Genomic DNA, 22,817 nt, shown 5'->3' on the forward strand with positions numbered 1-22,817 from the left:
TCATATTTCCATTCCAAATTTAATGTTTTATGACTTACTTAAACCGTTACAAACGGTTTAATAAAAATCCAAGCTGCGATCTGATCTTTTGTCAGAAGTCTTTTATCATTTCTGCAGATATTTACGCAAAAACTTGTTCGTTCAAAGACAAAAAAATAAAAAAAAAGTTGTCAAAACGTTAATCTGTGAGAGTGCAGCTTTAACATCAGATATCACAATAAATGAAAAAAAACAGGTATCACACATGTCAGAAAATAAATTACATAAAAAGCTGTTTAATTTCTGATAAAAATAGGATAGAAACTCTATCGCTAAACTATGACAAAAACAGTGTTATTACTTTGATATAAAGTCTTCTTGATGTTTTTATTCTGAGTACTATCCCAAGATATGACATTATATAAATATTGCATGGCTTCCAGCTTGACAGTACAGTATTTACCCGAATGTTGACAATATGTACTGTCACACTGGAAGCCATGCAATATTTATTTTGTTATACCGAACACAGTTACATTTATATACATATATAAGATTTTTACCATAACACAACTTTCAAATATTGTTTGTTTACATCAGCTGTCATTTTGTTGGAAATGTCGTTTAGAAATAAGGCAAACACTGCCTGTAACCAGATTCACAATACATTTTAATACATGTAAGCAATTTTCCTAGTTCCACAGGCAATGATTTTTCCAATTTTTACACCGAAAACTATCAGTTTTTGCAATACAGTGTCAAATTATGTTAAGCTCTATGCCACCTGTTTCTTCTCTTTCATTCAACTTTAATAAAATAATGATACTTGAACACAAGCACTCTTTTTTCTGTATTCACATCCGGATCTTGGTCAACAGGGACAGATAAGTGTGGTCTTGAGTCTATTGAAGCAACATTTTTTTCAGAAACATACTTCAAAACTCCTATAGTTCAACTTCAGGCTTTATGCAGGCTATATGCAACACATATACTGAAAGTTTAACAATGATTAATTAAACACTAAATGAATGGGACAAGTATTAGCACCTGTGGTATTTTCATAAAAAAAGCATAAACAGCCATTTCCCTCAAATGGTAAGCTGCAAACCTTTGAAGAGCCATTATTTCCTTATGCATTGGAATAAATTGACCAAGTAAAGTTTTCCTTGTAGCTTTCAATAGTGTCTATAGAACAGACCACAAAATGGCCTGCCTACTCTTTTAAGATTTTTTTTCTAAGCAAAATAAGGTTTTTCCACTTCATCGGCTTAGTGTTTTATATAAAAAAAAAGACAAAGAGCCAAACTGAAATGCTTTAACTTGTCAAAATTTTGCTTTTCTGGTTCACTTATATACAAAGGTAACGGAACTGTTCAGTTTAACAAAAGAAATTTAGTGATTATGTGTTTATAGACAGTCTAAACACCACTATATGCCAAATTGTATGCTTCTGGGACAAATGGCGCAACAAAGGAAATGGCAAAAAAACACCATTATTATGCCCATTTTTAAAAAAAAAAATACTTTAAGTATCTGTTTTGAAGGCTAGATTTGGCATTATTAATTCAGAGTACAGCACTTCACCATTGTCTATATTAAGTTGCTTATTTACACCTGATTTGCTATAAATCTCACTCTTTGGAATCATTTACACATAAACAAGTACTACAGAAATGACTAACATCTTCATTCTTCTGAAATATTGGATTCAGAGCTGCATCTCCTGGATTTAGATTGCAGGACTACCGCCGGGGGGGGGGGGAAGCCGCAGCTAACTGGAGCTTATTGGCACATCATGATCTGCAAGCAAGACACAAAAGCAATGTTTTACACTAATAAAACTATCTGCCAGACTACTGTTAAAGTTTGAAAAAGGCCTGTAAACACTCATTTGAGGTATACACAATCTTTTATGAATCATAAATTTGATAAATATGCAGTAAAATTCATGGATTCAATGATTTTCAGGACAATTTTTATGAAATATATAGTCTTTTGGACATTTTGCAATCAGTTATTAACAACTCAAAGGTTAATCTCATCTTATTGAGTACCCAGATGCATTTTGAAAGCATTAAAACCAGACATGCTTAGAATTTCTTCTTACTTGGAGACGGTATTCCTTTCTCGGAAATCCTTGCCGAGAACCGGTATGGAAAACCACTGGAGACCACATTTTGACCAGCACTGGTTCTTAATTGTCCTTGAAAATTCCTTTGTGGCTGAAACAGCAACCAGGCTGACTATTGAAATAAGCAATAAATAAGGGTTTTTAAGACATTTATAATGTATTAAGGTTATTTTTTTAAATGCATGAAGGGAAAAGGCTCTAATCTTTATGAAAGCGGCTCACTTTTTTTATTTCTTTTGCCTCGAGAAATGGCAAGTTTTTAAATGTATAAACTGAATAAATCAATGAATATATATGAATTAATTAATGAATTAATGAAAGGTGGCATTATTTCTTTAAAATAGGGATCTCATTGTGTTGCTGTGATTGTTGAAGTAGATGTTTTCTTGTCCATAAGCTGAAAATCATATGCACACTAATGCACCAGTCAATTGTAACCACGGCCCCCTCAGGTCTGGGGGTATACCCGGAAAAAGGGCCGTGTTTTTACTTTCCAGGTGGCCCCGCAGGGCCGGGTGACCGCGGAGATTGGGCCTTATATAGAATCTCTGGGGTGCTTGGGCATTTGGCCGGGGTTTAACTAACAGTTTGTCCCCGCAGGCCGGGATTGGCTGGACCAAAAGTCAAAGTCCCGACATATCCCCGGACCTGGAGGGGGGGGGGGGCGTGGTAACAATTGACTGGTGCATGAAGAAAACATCATGCTGCATCAAATGTGTAGTAAGTTTTGATTAATGGCTTATAGAATTTGCAATTAATGTAATGTGTGCTTAAAAGAGCAAACAAAATGTGCAAATAGATGCACAATACAGACCAAAGTATATACAAGTCAGTAGTTTCATTAGAAAATAATATTATTTATAATTATCAAAGCCGCACCAGAAATGATTGACAAACAACATGAAAGAAATTCATTAGGAATGGAACAAACAGTATCAATGGTCTTATATGACCAAACTTACTCACTTTATACTTCAGTTTGGATACAATTTTCCATTATAAGATCTTGAAGTGCTAACAAATTTTAGCATGTCAGCATGTTGGCATACACCAAGTACAGCTCGGCCGGGTGGCGGGCGGGCTGTCTGGCTGGTTCATCATCGTTTCCTCCCGCGTCTGTTTAAAATAATAAGAAATGAAAATAAATGGCCGCACAACACCTACTCAAACATACAATCATTGACACCCTTATAGCCTATACAACATACTCAATCAACACATTTCTGGCATACCAGTTTAAATTGATGGGATTCAATATCTATTTGAGAGCAGGCTTTAATTTCAAACAGTAAAAATATATCAATATGTTTGAAACAGTGAAATATTGTTTTTATTGTTTATAAATGTCTATAAATCACCACAAAGCATATATAATAAAAATGTTTTGAATTTTGCTATGCCTATAGAGCTTTACTATATTAGAGCTGGCATTGTAAATGTCTTGTTAATTTTACATGAACAATATTGCTTTTTTAGTAATTCATATAGACTGTGCTTTAAGAACAAATTGAGAAGAAAATATTTCTCTACCATATTCTACATCAAGTCAAAACAGCTGTTAGGAAGAGTAAATTGCACCCCTACAGGCATGTTAAAAACTTCTGAAAAATATTGCAAAAACCGCCATTGTTTTTGTGCTGAACTGATGACTCCGCATTTTCTGATTATATGCAGGAGAAAAAATGTTTTATTAACATTGCTTGTAGGGAGGGGAAACCCCTCCAGAACCCATCCCATTTACATAATTAATAACTTAACTGTCATTTTTTACTTTGTAGGGAAGAGGTTGTCTAAAACTTTCTTGCATGCTTATACATGCCTTCAGCTGAATAATATTGAAAAGAGGTTAACTTAAAGTTAGAAATTCTGTGCGGAAATATGTGCCAGTTTAAGCACGACATGTCAATTCATTTCATCTAGCCTAAAGATATCCTTCTGAAAACCTTTGTAAAACAAATCACCAGTAAGACACTGTTATTATGTGTTATCATGTAATTCAGCCAAAAAGAAGCACTGCCTTTTATGCTGAAACCTCCCCTGGGTTCATAATCTATAATACTCACATTATAATGCTTGTTGAAACCAGGTCAAACATGCCAAATTTGATGGTTGTCGGGAGGGGTCCCGAAACCCCTCCCGAACCCTCCCCCCTAAAACAAATTATGAATTACTAAACATTTGATTTCATTATTTGTGCTGAAGTGTTTTTTCTGTAATTTCATTCATACATCTTTATCGCTTAAAGTATTCGCGAGTCATCTGCCCCACTCTGCCATGACAAAAAAATATTCAATAAACATTTTAATTTTTAAACTGGGTTGAAGTATGTTTGGGTTAGGACCAGCCGCCGAGTTAGCTCTGAGTAGCTATATAGAGTTCCGGCTGCGCCCCTGCGAGAAAAGTTCTAGAACTAGCATCAAGTTCTTGAACGTTCAAGAACTGTTCTAGAACCTTAAGAACTGTTCTAGAACTACTGTTTTTAGTTCTTGAACTGGCGTTCTAGTACACAAATGGTTTTAGAACTCGGGTTCAAGAACTCAAAGTTCTTCAATCTTGTTCAAGAACCTTTCATGTTCTAGAACATCAGTTCTAGAACTAAAAAGTTATTCAATCTTCTTTAAGAACTGTAACTCAAAGAAAAAACAAATTGTTTATTTTGTAACGTTAACAGTTAAGTGATTTTGTATTTCCTTTTTTAAGCGAGCGAATGAACAGGTTAGAAGATGACTATAGATCTCTGAGGCACATTAATACCGCAATCTAGAAGAGAGAATGTCTAAGCTAGAAGGAGTCCTGAAACCCAAGCAGAGCCAGTCACCCAGTGGACTGGATTTAGGTTCCAAGATTACATTTAAACATAGCTTTTCTAGTTGTTAATGTACCAGTCAGACAATTGTAACCACGCCCCCCCCCCTCCCCCACCCCGGTACACCAGGGATTGAGAGGGGATGTTTTTACCTTTCTTGTTTATCAACTTCGTTTACAGAAGATTTTTTCATGAACGCAAACAACTGGTTCTAAAATATTTTTTGAATCGGTTAAGAAATAGTTTTCTCATACAACTTCTGTTTTAGTGACCATGCTGTACATATATAACTGATAGGCATTTATAGTCGTTTATATGACTTTTAAACTTCACAATGGACTTACGTTTTGTATAAGCAAATGTCTGGAGTCTTTGGTTTGCCATGACGTCAATGTACCAAACAGTAGTTTTTAATCTCCACTATTAGACAGCGTGAAAATGTAACACATTGGCTGATAGCTGGTAAGATCATTAATCTATGTGATTTCTATCCTCTACAGCAATTCAAAGTCCATTAGTTGTCTTAATCACTGACAAAATGTGTACAAACAACTGAATAACAACAATAAGCCGCCATTTTGAATTGAACCGGAAGTACACTTCTGCAGACGATAATGGATGAAGCTTTCAATTTTTGTGTCGTTTATTTGACCACGATGGCAAACTGGTGAGTTTTTACCTATCACTTGTAGACTATTGTTGAACTAAATTGGTTTTGACTCCTTACTTAATGTACAAAATTATTCAATGACAATATAAAGTGACTGTAATTTTTTCTGGAAACAGAATGTCAATCGTCAGTTTGAATTTTCTTTTAATTAATTTAAATTCTTATAATTAAATATTTATTTTTTTTTACAAAAAAAATCATAAGCACTTAATGCAATTTCGTTTCATTGCTTTGAAATGGTTTTACTTGTGTAATACTTTCATTTGATCGGAAAAGAGACAATTTAAAGAAGTCGCGAAAATATGTGACACTTAAGACTTCATGATTTGTGACTGCATTCATTTAATGTTCTTGGGTGATTGGGTAAAGAAACCATGTGTTACTCATAATTGTTTATGATATTCACTGAAATATTTGTCCATTTTAGACTCAATGGAGACGAGTAATACACAACCAGACCGTTCAAGTGAGGATGTTATTTTTCTCTGTTTCCGGTACGCCTGACCCCTGATCACTTGGACACCGTACAGAACCCCAACCCACCAACATGTCCTGTACAATTTCTGCAGGTGTTCACTTGTTTATGACACCAGAGTTATTGGTAAGGATTTGAGTTAAGATAATTTTAAAATATATGAAGTTTTTTCTTGTCATGAAAGCGTCATAGTGGATTTTAATGGAACCAAATATATATTTGACAGAAGTGAGTGTAGCTGTAAATACAAAGTCGTACATTTATGTTTTTTCTGGGAGGACCCATTTCTCTCAAACATAGCCATTCTACTACGAGAACAATGCCTGTTAACTATCATTTGACTTGACAGTAGATTGCAAATAGTTTACTTTTACTTTGAGGCTTATGTAAATCGCCCTGTACCTACAATTAATACTAGTGAATTTTGTTTCAACTGCAAAGTAAAACTTCAATGTGAACAACTTAAAATCTCATCAATTCTATAATCTTGAGTTCAAATAATTTACAATTGGCCTTATTTAAAGAAAGAAGACTTTATTTTAAACTTGCTTCTTATTATTAAAATCTAAATCTTAACTAATGCAGAAGTAAAAACCGTTCCTGTATAGTGAAGGACTTGTTTACACTAACTAGATGCTAAAAAATTTCTTGCAAGTTGCTGTGATTAAATAAATTACAAACTTACACATCAACCCTAAAGAAGAACCATCATCATCTACAATGATGTAATCATTTTGCAATGTGTATATACTCACAACAGTGTTATGTGTTATAAAAAGTGGAAGTGTTATAAATGGACGACTCACTGACAAAACCATCTGAACTGTCATATTTTCTAATGATTAGTCTTGTTTCATTATAACTTCTTAAACCATTATTAAAATTTAATGAATTAGTTTTATAATTTAATATGTGTTCAATTGCATTACTTAGTTTTTTTAATTTCAAATGTTTTTGTTCTTTAAGATTTTGTTCTGTAATGCTGTTGATAAAGCCTGGAAGTAAATATGTTGTAACATGTAATATGGATATTGTTTCTAATTAATGTCACAGATTCTAGTGGTATTCCACTAAAAGTTTACCGCTGGTATACCACTGAAATACCATTGGTATACCACCAGCATACAGCTGGTATGCCACTGACATTTTTACTGGGGTATTTCAGGCAATTTTGTTGTTCTGGAACTGTTCTAGAACTTGGAGTGCTTGAGGACAAATGTTCAAGAACTAGTTCTAGAACAAGTTCTTGAACAACAAATGGCCTCTTAGATATTCAAGAACTTTCTCCAGAACTTCTAGAACAAGTTCTTGAACTCATCCATTAAGAGTTCAATTACTATTCTAGAACTGGGTTCTATATTCTAGAACTGGGTTCTAGAACAAATTTTCATAAGTTCTAGAATTTGGTTCAAGAAGTTCTAGAGAAAGTTCTTGAACATTTAGTTCTAGAACTGCCATTTAGAGTTCAGTTACTATTCTAGAACTATCTTCTAGAATCTGTTCTAGAATAATTCTAGAATTCCTCGGGGCGGTGTTGTGTTAAATCACCTCACTGGGCATAATTACACTCAGTTTACCCATAATCGTGGCAGCAGTAAAAGACCAGAAGTGCCTATATGTCGGTCTAAATGGTTAAAGGGACTGTGTCACAGATCTATAAGCACCAAAAAAAGTTTTTTTCTGTAACAAATCTCAGGACACCCACTAGCTAATCACGCATAAGGAATGAATTCTACCTGGTAATCTTTTTTAATGGAAAAATATGAAATATCTCCTGAACTTAAATAAATTGTAAACTATGTGATACTTTAGTAAGTAAGTTTCAATGCATTGTACACATTGATGCCAAATTTATGATATTTTTCGACAATTTTCATTTTTTTCGCTATATTATCATCTGTGAGACAGCCCCTTTAATGGGCGGACGAGTCTAGTCTGTGTGAGTTGAAACCAGCTGCCCATTTAACTCAGTTGGCAAGAGCGCCGTGCTAGTGTTCCTGCGGTCGTGAGTCTGAGCCCCACACCAGGCTCACTTTTCTTCTCGGGTTTACCATAAACATGCACAATGATTTTTAATGAAAAAGGAATGTTTTTTTAGATATACTTTTCTCTACTTAAGTTTTAACATTTTTATTCATTACTTTAATTTTACAATACAATAAACGAAGTACACAATCGCACAGTTAACAGTTAGTTTGGCAGGTATGAGTCATAAATTATGACCTGAAGGTCATATCTGGATACCGATTGCATCAACTTAGCTTGTTCATTATCCGTAAAAACCAACGTTATGTCATTATGGTGTCCAAACAGCAACATATGAACGATTGAATTTACAATAACAAGTATAATTCTTAGTACAACTCACCGTGAAAGCAACGTTAAATCCGTGTTATTGCATCATGATGAAAGTTTCTATATGATAGACAAATTAAAGGAAGACGTCACGCGCACCTGCAATGTGCCTATATGCAAATCATTGTTTACATCAGCTGTCGTAAAATGCGCATAAATACATTTAACTTAATTATTTAGATATCCAGTTTAAACGGAATTTTTTTAAGATGTGGGATAAAAAAACACAATTGTTATGACAAACCCTGTTCGTTTTGTATTATTATTGCAGAGTTACGAAATATAATTTCCGGTCAAAAGAGGTACTCTTTAGACGTGTATTCATAATATGTGTTATCCACTCCTTTTATGGAAGTGCCGAAGGTGGATTGTACATGTACCTCGGGTATTTCCGTATTGATTTTCATTGGTTAACGGAGGTCAAACCCAGCCCTAAACATGTACAATTTGCTTGCCGGCATGGACGCGCTTTATATGAACAACGTATGACGAGCTTTTCTGGTTCTCATTTTCACGGTTCAGTGGTGCCCAAATTTTTTTAATGCCTATCACTCAGGCAAAAAAGAAGTAGTCCCTTGCATACACGTACAAACCGTAAGAGGGCTTGTACAGACAAACGCTTCGCGTTTGTCTTCAAGCATGTATTAACGTCAATGAACTATGGACAAAACTATTTACATCATAAACACAAATAAGTAATATCCATTACCAGTGTAGTTTTGCTGCGATCTCCCGAGCCGCAGATGGCCCTCTGTGTGATCCTGCCCCGGAAGGCAGAAGTCACGGTATTGCAGAAGCTTGACTTTCCGGAACCCACTGGGCCAAGTAGCAGGATCCGGTAGGCGTCCAGTGTCTCAATGACCGGTGACATTTTCTCCAATTCCTCGGTCAGGTCACGAAGGAACTGGAAATATCGATATCACGTTATCACACATGTACTTTGATACTGAAACATTAGGCATGAAAAGAGGTTATGTAAATACATGACATTGTTCCATTGTACTAACGTGTCATAAAACAGTGTTCAGAACTTTGTTATAGATAACAAACTTTCTGGCCGAACTTAACATACCTTTTCATTCAAGTCAGGTGTTCGTCGCCACGGGTTCGGGAGCACCTTTTTGCGCTGTCCGTCTGTCAAAGTTTAATTATATACACATATATTTACGACGCGACTATTGGGGCTAATAAATATTTAGAAAATGATGAAAATTTCTGCCAGTTTAAAATTAAAAAGTTTACTCAATATCTCAATTTAACAGTGATTGAAATTAGCATTTTTCTGAATCGGTCAATAGTATAAAAATCCGATCGTCTTAGGTTCGAGCAAAAGTTAAGAACTGTTAAGGTTTTGTTATTACCCTAAAACATAGATAATAATACGAAACATGGCTAAATGCTTTTTGGTGAAACTAGGCCCCTATGTATACAAATACTAGCCTGTTATTTTGTAGACTTCCAACTCTGTCACATTCATGGTACCATTATTGATATCATCCCATGAAGACACTTTCGGAGATACGCCAGTCATCCGGTAGTAATTGTCGTTGATTTTTACATATCCGTTCAAAGCAAAAACACAGCTTGATGACGTGACATTGTCTTTAAAGGTTAGCAAATTATGACTACCACCGAATGTCGGACCGAAATTATGTTGACAATAATGGCCATGGTTTGAATTTGCGACGTGAAACTTTGTCTTTCTTTCGGCTCCAGAAAACCTTAATTGATACAAAAAATCATTTTTATCATCGACGTAGGTGCTGCTTTGGACCCAGCTTGTACCAGCGTACCCGCCGTAAACAGACCCTTGCGCGTTGTACGTTCTCGGTGACGGTGGGTCCCTGGTTGTCACACTTCTGGTGGAACGTCGTCGCGTTACAGCCGTCCCGGGTGATGCTATAGAGCAACGTGAACGTCTTCGGACCGGACCCGATCCACTGGTCTAGTTGGTCCATATCGGCTTCCGTCAGCTTACCCGCCATTTAGAGTTCTGTCAGAGTTTTCCTTATTCTGGATAAGAAACATTTCAGAAGCAGACCTGATAAGAAATGTACAGCATACATCATGTCGGCATGTATATTTTGAAAATATAAACTGATATATATATGGCAATAAACATGTTAAACCTTCAATAGTTAGTAACAATAAACAACTTGAACAACGTGTTTGAATTAAGTAAATTTTAACGAAATTGAGAAGCATTGGCATAAACCATTTCGATAGCGTTACAAACTAATACTAATGAAAGGGATTTCACTGTTAATATATTGTCTATGCATTTTTATCCTATAGTTTCCACCTTTGATAAAACATGATATCAAACTACATGTTTACGTAAAATATTATTCTACTAGAAACAGAACAACTAATACACTGCCTTGTAATTTACACATATCTTATTCTGGTGATTTTTAGAAATCGAATTGAAAAGCAGAAGGACTCGGAAGAAAACAAATTTTATTATAAAACTTTATATGTTTAGTATTTGCGACAAACTTAATAAACGTATATGAAGGAAATATTTAAGGTAAAAATTAGCCATTTTTCGTAAAACTTGTCCAGGCTGGTATTGTTAACCTTCTCTAAAAGACAAAATATAAGTGTACTTCTGAAATAACTTTCAATTGCTGCTGTATTTTGTATTGCTTATATGGATTTCAATGAATTACAATTACAGTGATACAAAACATAATAACACAACTATAGGCAGAAATTGTATATAAGTACATAAGGCCACACCAAATTGATGTCTTGGTCATTGAATTTAGCGCACATTATTTTTAGAATTTAAAACCGATTTTCAAAATCAATCAGAAATTGGTGTGAGAGTCGGTATCATCTGAAAGGAGCCTCTGAATGTTTGTTTACCCGCTAGAGCAATTAACACCCGAAGTGACAAGTGATTATCGATCTGGAATCTGATCGGTAACCGTGTCAATTAGCAGCACTCAAACTCGATGACGTAATATTAACTCAGCCCATTATGCAAATTTACGGATACCTTCCGCTTTTACGCTAAGTTTGATGTTTTTGAAAAACAACAATGCTAAGATATATTTTGTTCATTTATTTTAAGTTATTTTATTATATCTCCGGTTAATAAAACAAATATTATTTTCAGTTTTTAATGAGTTTACAGGAAAATAAACATTTTTCATAGCACCTGGTCTAAAAAGCGCGGGAAACAGGTGCACGCTAACTTCCTGTCAATTTTAATACAAGTGAAAGGAGAACTGCGTAAATAGTTGTCAGTGTTACAGTTAAGTTCTATAACAAAACAGAATTGTATAACAGTTATGGTTATGCCCTTATGAAAAATACAATGTTGCAATATTGGCAATAGGAACGTTTAATGTTTTTGTTTACTTCCGGAAAAAAGATAAATGTTAAAGTGAAACTGAAAGTTAAAGAAAGACATCGTTGCACCTAAACAATCGCTGGTGCATATTGGAATTTGACAAGGATGCATTGGGTTACATAACGAACATGCACTAACTAAATAATACGTTCGTCAGAGTCAGAACATATTTATCCAAGTTTTGACTCTGGGATTTTTTTAACCACCCAATCAAGTCAAGATAAGGAAATAAGACAAGGTATAGTATTAAAAGTTATATTGATTATTGTTCATTGTGCTTGAGATTTTTACAGAATGAATAGTGGATCTAATACAGCAGATCTTTATAAAACACTGGAAACTGGTACTGTATGTGTACTAGTTTTGCTGTTTTACTGTTTAAAAAAGAAAATGGTATTATTTTTAAACTTCTTTATACTGATTCCAGTCTATTTAGACCTATTCTAGTGCAATCTATCATTTTATAAAGTATTGATTTATATTATTAACCGTTAAAGCGTGAAGCACGACTATATCAGGCCTTTGTGACCAGTGTAGACCAATCAGGGTCTACACTATTCGCTGCCGAGTCAGTAGGTAAGGTTTAAGTGTCCAAGCAGTGAACAGCGTAGACCATGGGTCTACACTGGTCCCAAAGACCTGTACAATTCTGACAGAGCTCTAAGAGTTTAAATGGTTTAGTCATTGATTCTATTTATTTATCATTCGAAGTATTGTTTACATATGTTTTGTGGAGATTCTTGCCACGTTTATGTTGTAACAGCGGTTTGATACTAGTCAGATTTGATAGTCTAGTTATGATTCTTACCATGTCTAGCCAACTGTTTATTTTATAATAGTTGCCATGTACATTTAATTGTAATACAACTTGATATTATTAAATAATAAACAGTCTATTTTAAAATAGTTTTTGCAATCATATCATGTTTTATTACTACAAAATGTATGCATTTTTGAAAGTTTTGCTTAAAACATTTGCCAAAAAAAATTGTCTGAATGTTATTTGATTCACTTTTTCACTGGGTTATATTTGCGAAGTGAAAAGATGAACTGCTTCCCTGGTGAACATACTGACAATGCTCAAAAATGCACATAATGTTGCCACCGCTGGGAGTCAAACCCAGGTCTTGCCCTTCAAAAGGATGCATTCTACAACTGAAAAACATATACAATGGCTGTCAAGCTAGCAGTTTTAGCTTATTTAAGGCAGAATGTTTAAATCTATATATCGCATTGAATTCTTTTTAAAATAATTCACCTGAAATAAACATGAATAGTGGATCATTCTGACATTTTAAAACAAGAATTAAAAAAAAAATCCCTACCTACCGACCCATCTTTTTTTCAGCATGTTACAGGAAACAGACATATTTTTTAGGCCTTATTAAGAACAATTCTTAAATTTAATTTATTGAATCAATACATACATTTTTAATTATACAGTATAAAATTTCAAGCCACATATTAGGATTAAATAGTATACTGCATTTTTAATGTGGCCGAATCAGTTTACTCTGTTACACAATGTACTGATAAATAATTATATATTACATACACTTGTATATAGTTCAGATAATATTGATTTATATTCTAAAACACAGACTTATATCTATTACTTCTTTGTCAATGCAGAAATCTGCCAATCAAGCCGGTAATATATAATTAGGAATACTTTATCAGTGTTGTTGATGTAAGATATTAGGATACTGAACCAAGTTAAAGAAAAACTATAACGAACTTCATATATTGTAATACAATATAATGAATTTGGTTACATGATCTTTACACTTGTTTACCATTACAGTAGATAATACAATGTACTGGTTAGAGACCCCTTTTTGCCAAGAATTGATGATTTTCCTTGAACAACTGGAGAAATACTAAATAGTATTGAAAGAAATTTCACAGAAACAAAGTTAAGCTCCTGATATAAAAATCAGTATGATGATATTTATAATATCTGAAAAATATTCCCAATGAACTCACGTGCCAAACATACTCAGTAAAACTAGTTTTTGTGCTACGCCATTTATAATTACAGTGGTTTAGCATTTTAAATTTTACACTGATTTTATATAGAAACAAACAATAAAACTCAGAAACAAACAATTACAGTACACTCAAATTACATTTGGACTCCCCCCCCCCCCCAAAAAAAAAAAGTATTTTTTTTTTGAGATAAAAAACAACAACAACACTATTCATTAGATGAACAAATATTTAAATAACTATTTGAATGAAAATGCGTTGAAACGTACAAACACTATCTGCCTTCAACAGAGTAAGATATTCGGATAGGCCGTGAACGACCGAAATACTGCTCAACTGAACGTCAAATTAAGCTTCCTCATGTACCTAAAAGAAATTATTCCGGATTAACTGTTCGCATCAGTTTATTTCAGAATCATGTTTCTAGACAGAAAAAGTCAGAAATTTGCAAAATCGAGTGAACAAACAAGAAAAACAATACATTTACCTGTCATAACAACAGCTGTTTTCTTGTTTTTTACGAAAGCGCCCTCACGCGTGAAAATTCTATTTTCGTCCATACACCATTTTAAAGGGCAGGATTTGTACTTTCGTTTTATTACTTTCGTTTTCAGTAACAATCAATAAGCGCCTCCGGAAATGATGAACAGGTACCCTACCTATCGTCAAACACGTGAATTTCGTGACCTTTTAAATCGGCATTCAGGGAAAACGGCGAATAGTAACATTGCTTTACAAGTATGGAGGCTATTCGTTGCCAAAAGTCCAGACGTGTAATTCCCACAATGTTTTTCTTAATCGTACTAAATATCTCTTAAATTTGTCAATGTAGACGTGCTATTTGTTGTTTCTATTCGTCAGTTGTTCCGTATTGATTTGTCATGTGTCATTATAGTAGTCAAAATGTATATTTGTCAGATCGACCCTGTATAAACTCACGAAAACATAGATCGTATAACTTGCCTTTAACAATATGATGATGTAATTTAGAAAGCCAAATCATGCATATGTAAAACTGCAATCCTACAGTCGACACTCGCATTCGTAAAATTAATATTTGCAGTCCAACAAGTCCAGGTTTACAAAAGTGAATTAACAAGTTCAGAATTACAAGGATAGACGAATTCGCCTATACCTTATATGGTAAATGTCACCAAAAGAAACGAAGGTGAATGGGCGGAGCTAACGAATCAGATTTTCGTTCGTTTATTTCCGTCGAATCAAGCAAGGGAGATAACATCTTCGCCTACTTCTTGTAAATTCCCGGTTGTAAGTCCGAGTACTCTCTCTTTATTTCACAATAAAAACTAAAATTAACTTCATCTTTTATTTTATTTTGACGATCAATGTTCCTAAATGGGTTATAAATCACCAAATTATTTAATCAATTGCAGTTGGGTGTGTCTGAGCTGGGCTCACGGACCCAGATTTATACTGCCACTGCCAGTTTTTTTTACTTACATACCCAAGCAAGCAAAAATTGTTCATTTATTTTATTTACAAGTGGACCATGGGCGGGTCGTTCACGGGGGGGGGGGGGCAGTAGGACCTGTGTCCCCCCCCCCCAGTTGGCCCGCAAGTGAACTTTAAGGTTAATTTTTTTGTCAATATTTCTCAGAAAAAAGTACTTAATTACGCCATAATGCACCAATTCAGACTAAAAATATTTAAAATATTCTAGGGGGAGTACCCCTAAACCCCACTTCCCACATTTTAAACATATTAATGTCATGCCCACTCGAGGGATCATGTCCAAAAAGTTGTGCCCCTAAGTAACGCCCCTCTAACGCAAGTCCCTGTTCAAAACCTGCTCCAGCAAACCCACGAAATTTTGATGGACATCATAATGATATCCACCTAGTTTTGTCTGATGTTATACATTAACTATCTTAATAAGCATGTATGGTGTAAACGTGTAATTTCAATACATCATTGAAACAAAATATCCATGTGGAGGGAAGAACAGCCCTCAAACCCACTTGTTTCCCCCAGTTATGAATTACGGGATATGCCACTGTGACCCATAACAATCAAGTGGAGGGATTTCAAGAACATGAAAAAATAGATATCGTGAGTCTTAGATTAGAAAACAAACGCGCGATTTTTCCCCTCCAAAAGGGCTAGGGCCGCTTCACCTAAATGTGAAAAAGCCCTGACTGTTGAATGTGGGTGGGGTATAAAAGGTAGCAGCAAGTAATAATTGGTAATTAGCAATAAATTGACTTCATCATTAAAATACTTTATTAATTACTTATCAAATAATATTCGTTACATTATAATGTACGAGTTATATGAAGTTGTAATCTTAGTGTATTTTATCCATACAGTTCCAGCTACCAGGTTATAAACCTCAGGGGCATCTTAGTGAATAATTTCAACTTAATGTAAATTTAGATTTTTTTCTTCGTAAATTTTAAATTATCTAATATTACTTGCAATCTTAAACATTGCAAAAAGGCAAGAACGTGTCCTCTAATGGTAGCATTTAAAATAGTGTTTTTTTTAGTGTAATTTAAAGCTGCACTCTCACAGATTGACAGTTTTGACAACCTATTTTTGTCCCGGACTCCGCTAATTTTGGCAGCAATGCTTTCTATACAAATAATAAGAGTACTCACAATAAAACAGATCTAAATTGTTAGGAAAACTGCCGACATTTTTCATTTTTCTTAAAACGTTACTGTAGTATCACTTTTAGCCATAAAACATCAATTTGCGAACGTAAAACTGAACTAGAACTCCGCGAGTCGGATGTGTCGCCTAACGAATTATTTACTGTCGACATTATAGCTGTTAGATTGGCATTTTATTCATTTATAGACAATGATGTTGCCATTTAACTTTCAAGTGTTGGTGGCATTTGAACTGATGGTAACAACGTTAAGCCAGGAGCAAGCAATTGGTTATATAAGCAAAAATGAGCACAATAAATACTGAGCAAAACAGGAAGTTGGCCATTTTGTTGTTGTTGTTGATTTAATCGTGACCCCTTGTTGTATTTTTGTAGAGGGTCACCCAAAGAAGCTTCCTGTAAAGTTTCATTGAATTTGGAGTGGTAGTTTCAGAGGAGATGGTTTTTTAAGCAAAACAGGAAGTCAGCCATTTTGTTGTTGTTGCTGTTCTTGTTGAACAATCATGACCCCTTGTTGTATTTTTGTAGAGGGTCACCAAAGGAAGCTTCCTGTAAAGTTTCATTGAATTTGGACTTATAGTTTCAAAGAAGATGATTTTTAAAGCAAAACAGGAAGTCAGCCATTTTGTTGTTGTTGTTGTTGTTAATCAATCGCAACCCCTTGTCGTATTTTTGTAGAGGGACACCAAAGGAAGCTTCCTGTCAAGTTTCATTGAATTTGGCTCGGTAGTTTCAGAGGAGATGTTCTTTAAGCAATTGTTGACGAACGGACGACGGACAAAGACCGATCACAAAAAGTGTGCAAAGTAAAGTTAAACGTGAAAATTAACAAAGGGCAATAACTCTAATATTGAAGCAAGAGATACAGTTTTTGTGCACTGCGATCCCCTTCAATAAGATCTATCTATCTATAAAGTTTCAAGTTGATAACTCTTATAGTTTTCGAGAAATGCCCCGCACAAAATTTAAGCTTGAAAATTAACAAAGGGCAATAACTCTAAACATATAAATGCAAGAGTTACGGTTTTTGTGCACTGCACTTTCCCTCAATCAGATATACCTACGGAATAAGTTTTAGGTTGATACCTCCTATAGTTTACGAGATATGCCACGGACAAAACCTAAGCATGAAAATTAACAAAGGGCAATAACTTTAAAACTAAGAAAGCAAGAGTTACTGTTATTGTGCACTGCACTTGCCCTCCATGAGATCTATCTACATATGAAGTTTCAAGTTGATAACTCTTATATTCTACAAGATATGCCCCGGACAAAACTTTAAGCATGAAAAATAACAAAGGGCAATAACTCTAAAAATATGGAAGCAAGAGTAACAGTTCTTATGCACTGCACTTGCCCTCAATTAGATCTATCTACATATGAAATTTCAAGTTGATACCACTAATAGTTAAGGAGATACCCAGGACAAGCGAAAATGGGACGCAGACGCCGACGCCGCCACCGACACCGCCGCCGCCGCCGACAAAAGTAACCCCTATATGTCGTCTTTTCAGGCGACACAAAACTGTATCTGATCTTTTGACAGCAGTCTTATACCACTGGTATCCAGATATTTACGCAAAAATTGGCTTATTCCAAAACAAAAAATAAAAATAGTTGTCAACACGGTCAATCTGTGAAAGTGCAGCTTTAAAAGAAAAATAAGACAATGCCAATGGGGCTTTTCATTCTTGAAGTATAATTTAATGCTAATGACTTACATTTTGTTGTGTTTGAGTCAAGTATCATTTTGCATACATCTTATTTCATGTCATATGTGCGTATTAATTACTATTATATAGACAAAAACATGTTGTAATATCATATATATTATTTTATTCGACATGAAATAATTTATAATCCATCCTGTTTCCAAATCATAGTCCATAGTGTCATAATATAGATGATTCGTAATGTCCATAATAAGGTTCGCAATGTCCATGGTCCAAAGTATCCATAATTGGTTTAAATAGAGCCGAGTGATAGCGGAAATTTCCGAAAGACGTAAGGAGGAGTTAAGACATGGTTAAGGCGGAGCTATCTATAAATAAAACTAAATTCATCTCGTAAACATGTTCAACTGCGAATGAAAAGTTAGTTTATTTTAAAATTTATATAGAAAAAAGAAGAAGTCCTAATCTGTGTGGAAATGTAAAATATGTCATGAAAATGTCAGGCAATCGTTTGCAGCTAACAAAAATAAAAGTCCATTTTTTTTGGTAAATCTTGGACTCTTGGATATATCCTTTCTTTTATAAATTGCAAAACAAACGAGTAGCACATACAACAACCTTATTACGAGAACTCTGTTTCTGTGTTTCAGAAAATAGATGGCTCAAGACCACAGTTATCTGCCCCCGTTTACAATATCTGCCCTCGTTGACCTGGATCTAGCCACAATAATGCGCGTTTGGGGAACTTTTTAACATTTGGATATTCATTTTGTTCCCTAAATACCACAAGTCAATTGAGCCGTAAATGTAAAATATATTCTTCAACTGTTACTCCACAATACTTAAGCCAATACTTTTTACTTATTACACTTAAGATTTTTTTGAAACACAAATAATTAGTTTAATTTAGATCGACTTCTGTCAATAAAGCATCGCCATTTTGGAACCATCCAGCAGGTGCCCGTTATCTTTCCGCTCAATATACTTAGTGCTGGGATCTGTTATTCTTGGGCCAAAAAAAAATGTCTTGTTTCTGGTCACATGCCTCAAAAAAAACAGGGTCGGTAGGTAGGTGTTTGTTTTGTTTTTGTTTTTTTATTCAAACCTTTGGAATGAAATAGTATAGCGTTTGAAAAATGATGAAATATTGTCTGCCAATACAACATCATCAAATATGGCTTAAAGGAAACTGGACACAAGTTTATAACCATATTTATGTATTTATTAGTTTAACAGAACAACAACAGCACTATTACATGACAAGAAGCAACAAGTCCAAGACTAGAATTTGAAATAATCTCAAGAAACAATTGTCATTCTTTGTCAGAAAACAAATATAAACATGGATGGAAGAAACCGTAATACTGGGTATTTAAACATCACAGAGACAAAATATCATTTTATTAGATTCAGTGATTTATGCAATGCATAAAACTATGTCTGTGATAACCTTTAGCTGTATATTTTTTTATATAGAAAATATGAAAATTTTGAGTCAGATATTTATCTAAATATTTTTTTCACAGGTTTTATAAAAAATGATGTCTTTGTTCTGATCATATTTACGCACACACGCACGCACGCACGCACGCACGCACGCACGCACACACACACACACACACATATGAAAATAATAATAAAATGACATGAAATTAAAAATTATATTTTTTTTAAAATTATATGAATAAATCTATAAACATTTTCACCTGTTCATTATTCATTCAAGACTTCCCCATGTCCCAACCCCATAGACCAATTTATCAAGGTATATATATATATGCATTCATAGCCAAAACAGTGAAAACTTAGATCTGTAACATACTATGTTAAGCAAACAGATTTGACCCTGATAAGACATCTCAATGAGCTGTCTGATCAGGGTCTACTCTGTGTGCAAAGGCATGCCAAAGGGTTTCTGAGGTAAAGGGTAAACATCACAGAGACAAAATATCAATTTATTAGATTCAGTGACTTATGCAATGCATAAAACTATGTCTGTGATAACCTTTTTGTTGTATATTTTTTATGCTATGAAAATTTTGAGTCGAATATTTAACTGAATATTTGTTTCACAGGTTTTTATAAAAAAATGATGTCTGTGTTCTGATCATATTTATACACACACATATATATGAAAACAATAATAAAATTACATGTGTTTATATGAATAAATCTATAAACATTTTCACCTGTTCATTATTCATTAAAGACTTCCCCATGTCCCCACCCCATAGACCAACTTACTTAAATGAAGTAGTTGAGTCATACACTGCAGATATGTAACATACTATGTTAAGCAAACAGATTTGACCCTGATCAGACAGCTCATTGAGATGTCTTATCAGGGTCTACTCCGTCTGCAAAGGCATGCCAAAGGGTTTCTGAGGTAAAGGATAGAACCCCTTTAGGTCACCAATTGTTAGTTCTGGATCAATCTTGAATAATTCAGAATCTGGCCGTACATCGGTCTGTAAAAAAATAAATATATGCAGAGCTTCACATAAATCTCTTTTATATTTATCCAGCAAACCCTATCTTCTATGTGAGCAGGACTAGTATTGCCTCAAAAAGCTGGGTGTTACAAGATAGGATTTGATGGATACACAAAGAAAATATTTATCATGAAAACACAAAATATGTTTTATATCTGGAGCTCTTTTTATCTAAATGACCACAGTTCCTACTTTATTTATTAAAAGCACCCTGATCAAATAACCCAGATAAGAGATCGCCCCTTCATTCTTCTATCTGCTTTAATTATAGTATCGGGCACCTAACTAAGTGTAATGTCAATGGTTCTTCATACAGAAAATTAATTTTAATCCTTTAAAACATTAAAAACGAAGGTCCAGAAATGAAACGTTTTAATATGACGTTCGGTATTTGAGAGAGACGAAGTATTTAAATCCATTCACTCAGCATAATGATTCACGCTTCGTCGGCATTATTTTGCCTTAATTCGTCCGATTCAAATAAACCTTGTATATGTGTATAGATAGTCTTTTGAATTACGAAAATATCGGTGCCAAAACTGTCATTCTCGGTCGAGGCATTATTTGTTTTACAATGGCCCTTTTACGATATCTAAACAACCATACAACTTACCGAACATTTAGCTTCAAGTCGGACATTTTCTCGCTCGCCATGTAAATCGATGAAAAGACTTTTTATTGTTGTTTGCGAATGGGCAACTTTAATGACACTACAACCGTCGAAGTGCGAACATTTGTCTATTTTTATGGCTATCGGGAATCCCGGCTCACTTTACGCTAATTATAAAAAACGGTCTTTACGCTATAAAAAAAAACGGTCGGGGGGTAAAAAGTAGGGTCGGTCGGGTGACCAGAAACAAGACATTTTTTTATTTGGCCTTGGCTAGGAAAACAACAAGTGGGATATGGACGCGTAGAGTCGCCAAATGACAAATCGTCAAAGACTCTAAGCGGCTGTTTATATGCACTAACCGAGATCCGAATGTTTATAGCGAGTGCTTTTGTTTTAGTATCAATATTTTATTAAAGTTTTATTTAAAATTCAAAAATACCCTATACTGTAATATGAAACATTACAGTATACTATAAGGTATTTTTGAATTTTGTCAAATCTCATTTTATGTTTATGGCAATGTAGTTTGATAATATACATGCTCAAGTATGTATACAATATAATTTTGGCCAGTTGAAATTATTTATTGTGATTTTAAGGAGCCTTTGTCGTCAAGCCACTGTGTGGTCATACGCCAGATTAAACGCACGAAAATGTTCATAAGGCATAAATACATTGAAACATTTGTGTTATGTAAATTAAAAACACTTACCAGATAAAAATCGTTCAGTTTAATATAAATTGAGGTTTCAAACTCGAAAGTAAAAGATGCGGGATTTTCCAGTATGCTATAAATAGCAACAGGGCGAGGAGCATGTGACCAGTGGTTTCCAGCTTGAGAATGTATAGTACCTCTCTGAGTATATTACCTTCGCTGGTTTTTCGCAGGAGTGGAACCAATCAGTAATTGAGCTTTAAAGCCGTTTACGATAAGTAGAGTCGGGTACCAGACAAAACATGAGCCTAATCTATAAAAAGAACTTATGCTTGCACATTGATATTGAAAAAGAGTAGTAGTAGTTATAGTAGTAGTTTTATTCGTGCATTATGTCAATAACAGTACATTTTACATCAATATAAGATATATCACATATTGTATTTGCATGATATTTAGAGTCCTAATAAGTTATATCACAGAAAGTTAAACATGAAATACAGATCTACTAAAACAAGTATTACTTCTGGTGTTAATGATAAAGCTATCTAATTTATTACCAAATAAAGTTTAACATAATAAATGACATTGCACAGGATAACCCGTACAGATTTGCACAAGTACAAAAGCATATTTCCAACGGGGTCCATTATAGAGAAATACTGCTGACGACATATGCGAAGAAGGATTTCGCTGACAATAACGATAAAGAAGGGATGTTTCATTTTGTAAATGAAAACATTTTGAAAGTTAGTTATTTTATGTCGTTTGTATACCTACCAACCCGTATAGTAGTTTGTTGAAAATTATTTTAGAATATTTTGACAATATATATATATATAATTAGGGCATTAAGGAGACCGTATATATTTTACGGCATTAAGGAGACAATTTGTATATTTTTTGTTATAAACTTTAATAATCTGATACTGAAATTATCATTTATTATGTGTACAAGCTTTAGGCTTCTTAAATTAATTAACAAA

At 34.2% G+C, this 22,817-nt stretch overlaps 1 long non-coding RNA gene and 1 pseudogene across 1 annotated transcript; both read right to left on the bottom strand.

Annotated features, from left to right (window-relative positions):
• Positions 1-21,997, bottom strand: part of LOC128222995 (interferon-induced protein 44-like) — a 28,711-nt pseudogene extending 6,714 nt beyond the window's left edge.
• On the bottom strand, positions 80-3,217 carry LOC128223008 (uncharacterized). The gene is made up of 4 exons (XR_008259272.1): positions 3,077-3,217; positions 2,087-2,201; positions 1,662-1,779; positions 80-970 (listed from the first exon to the last, which is right to left on the bottom strand). It is a non-coding gene; the product is annotated as an uncharacterized LOC128223008 (long non-coding RNA).
• Positions 21,998-22,817: the final 820 nt, after the last annotated feature.

The sequence above is a fragment of the Mya arenaria genome, chromosome 17 (assembly GCF_026914265.1).
Source record: "Mya arenaria isolate MELC-2E11 chromosome 17, ASM2691426v1".
NCBI lineage: Eukaryota > Metazoa > Mollusca > Bivalvia > Myida > Myidae > Mya > Mya arenaria.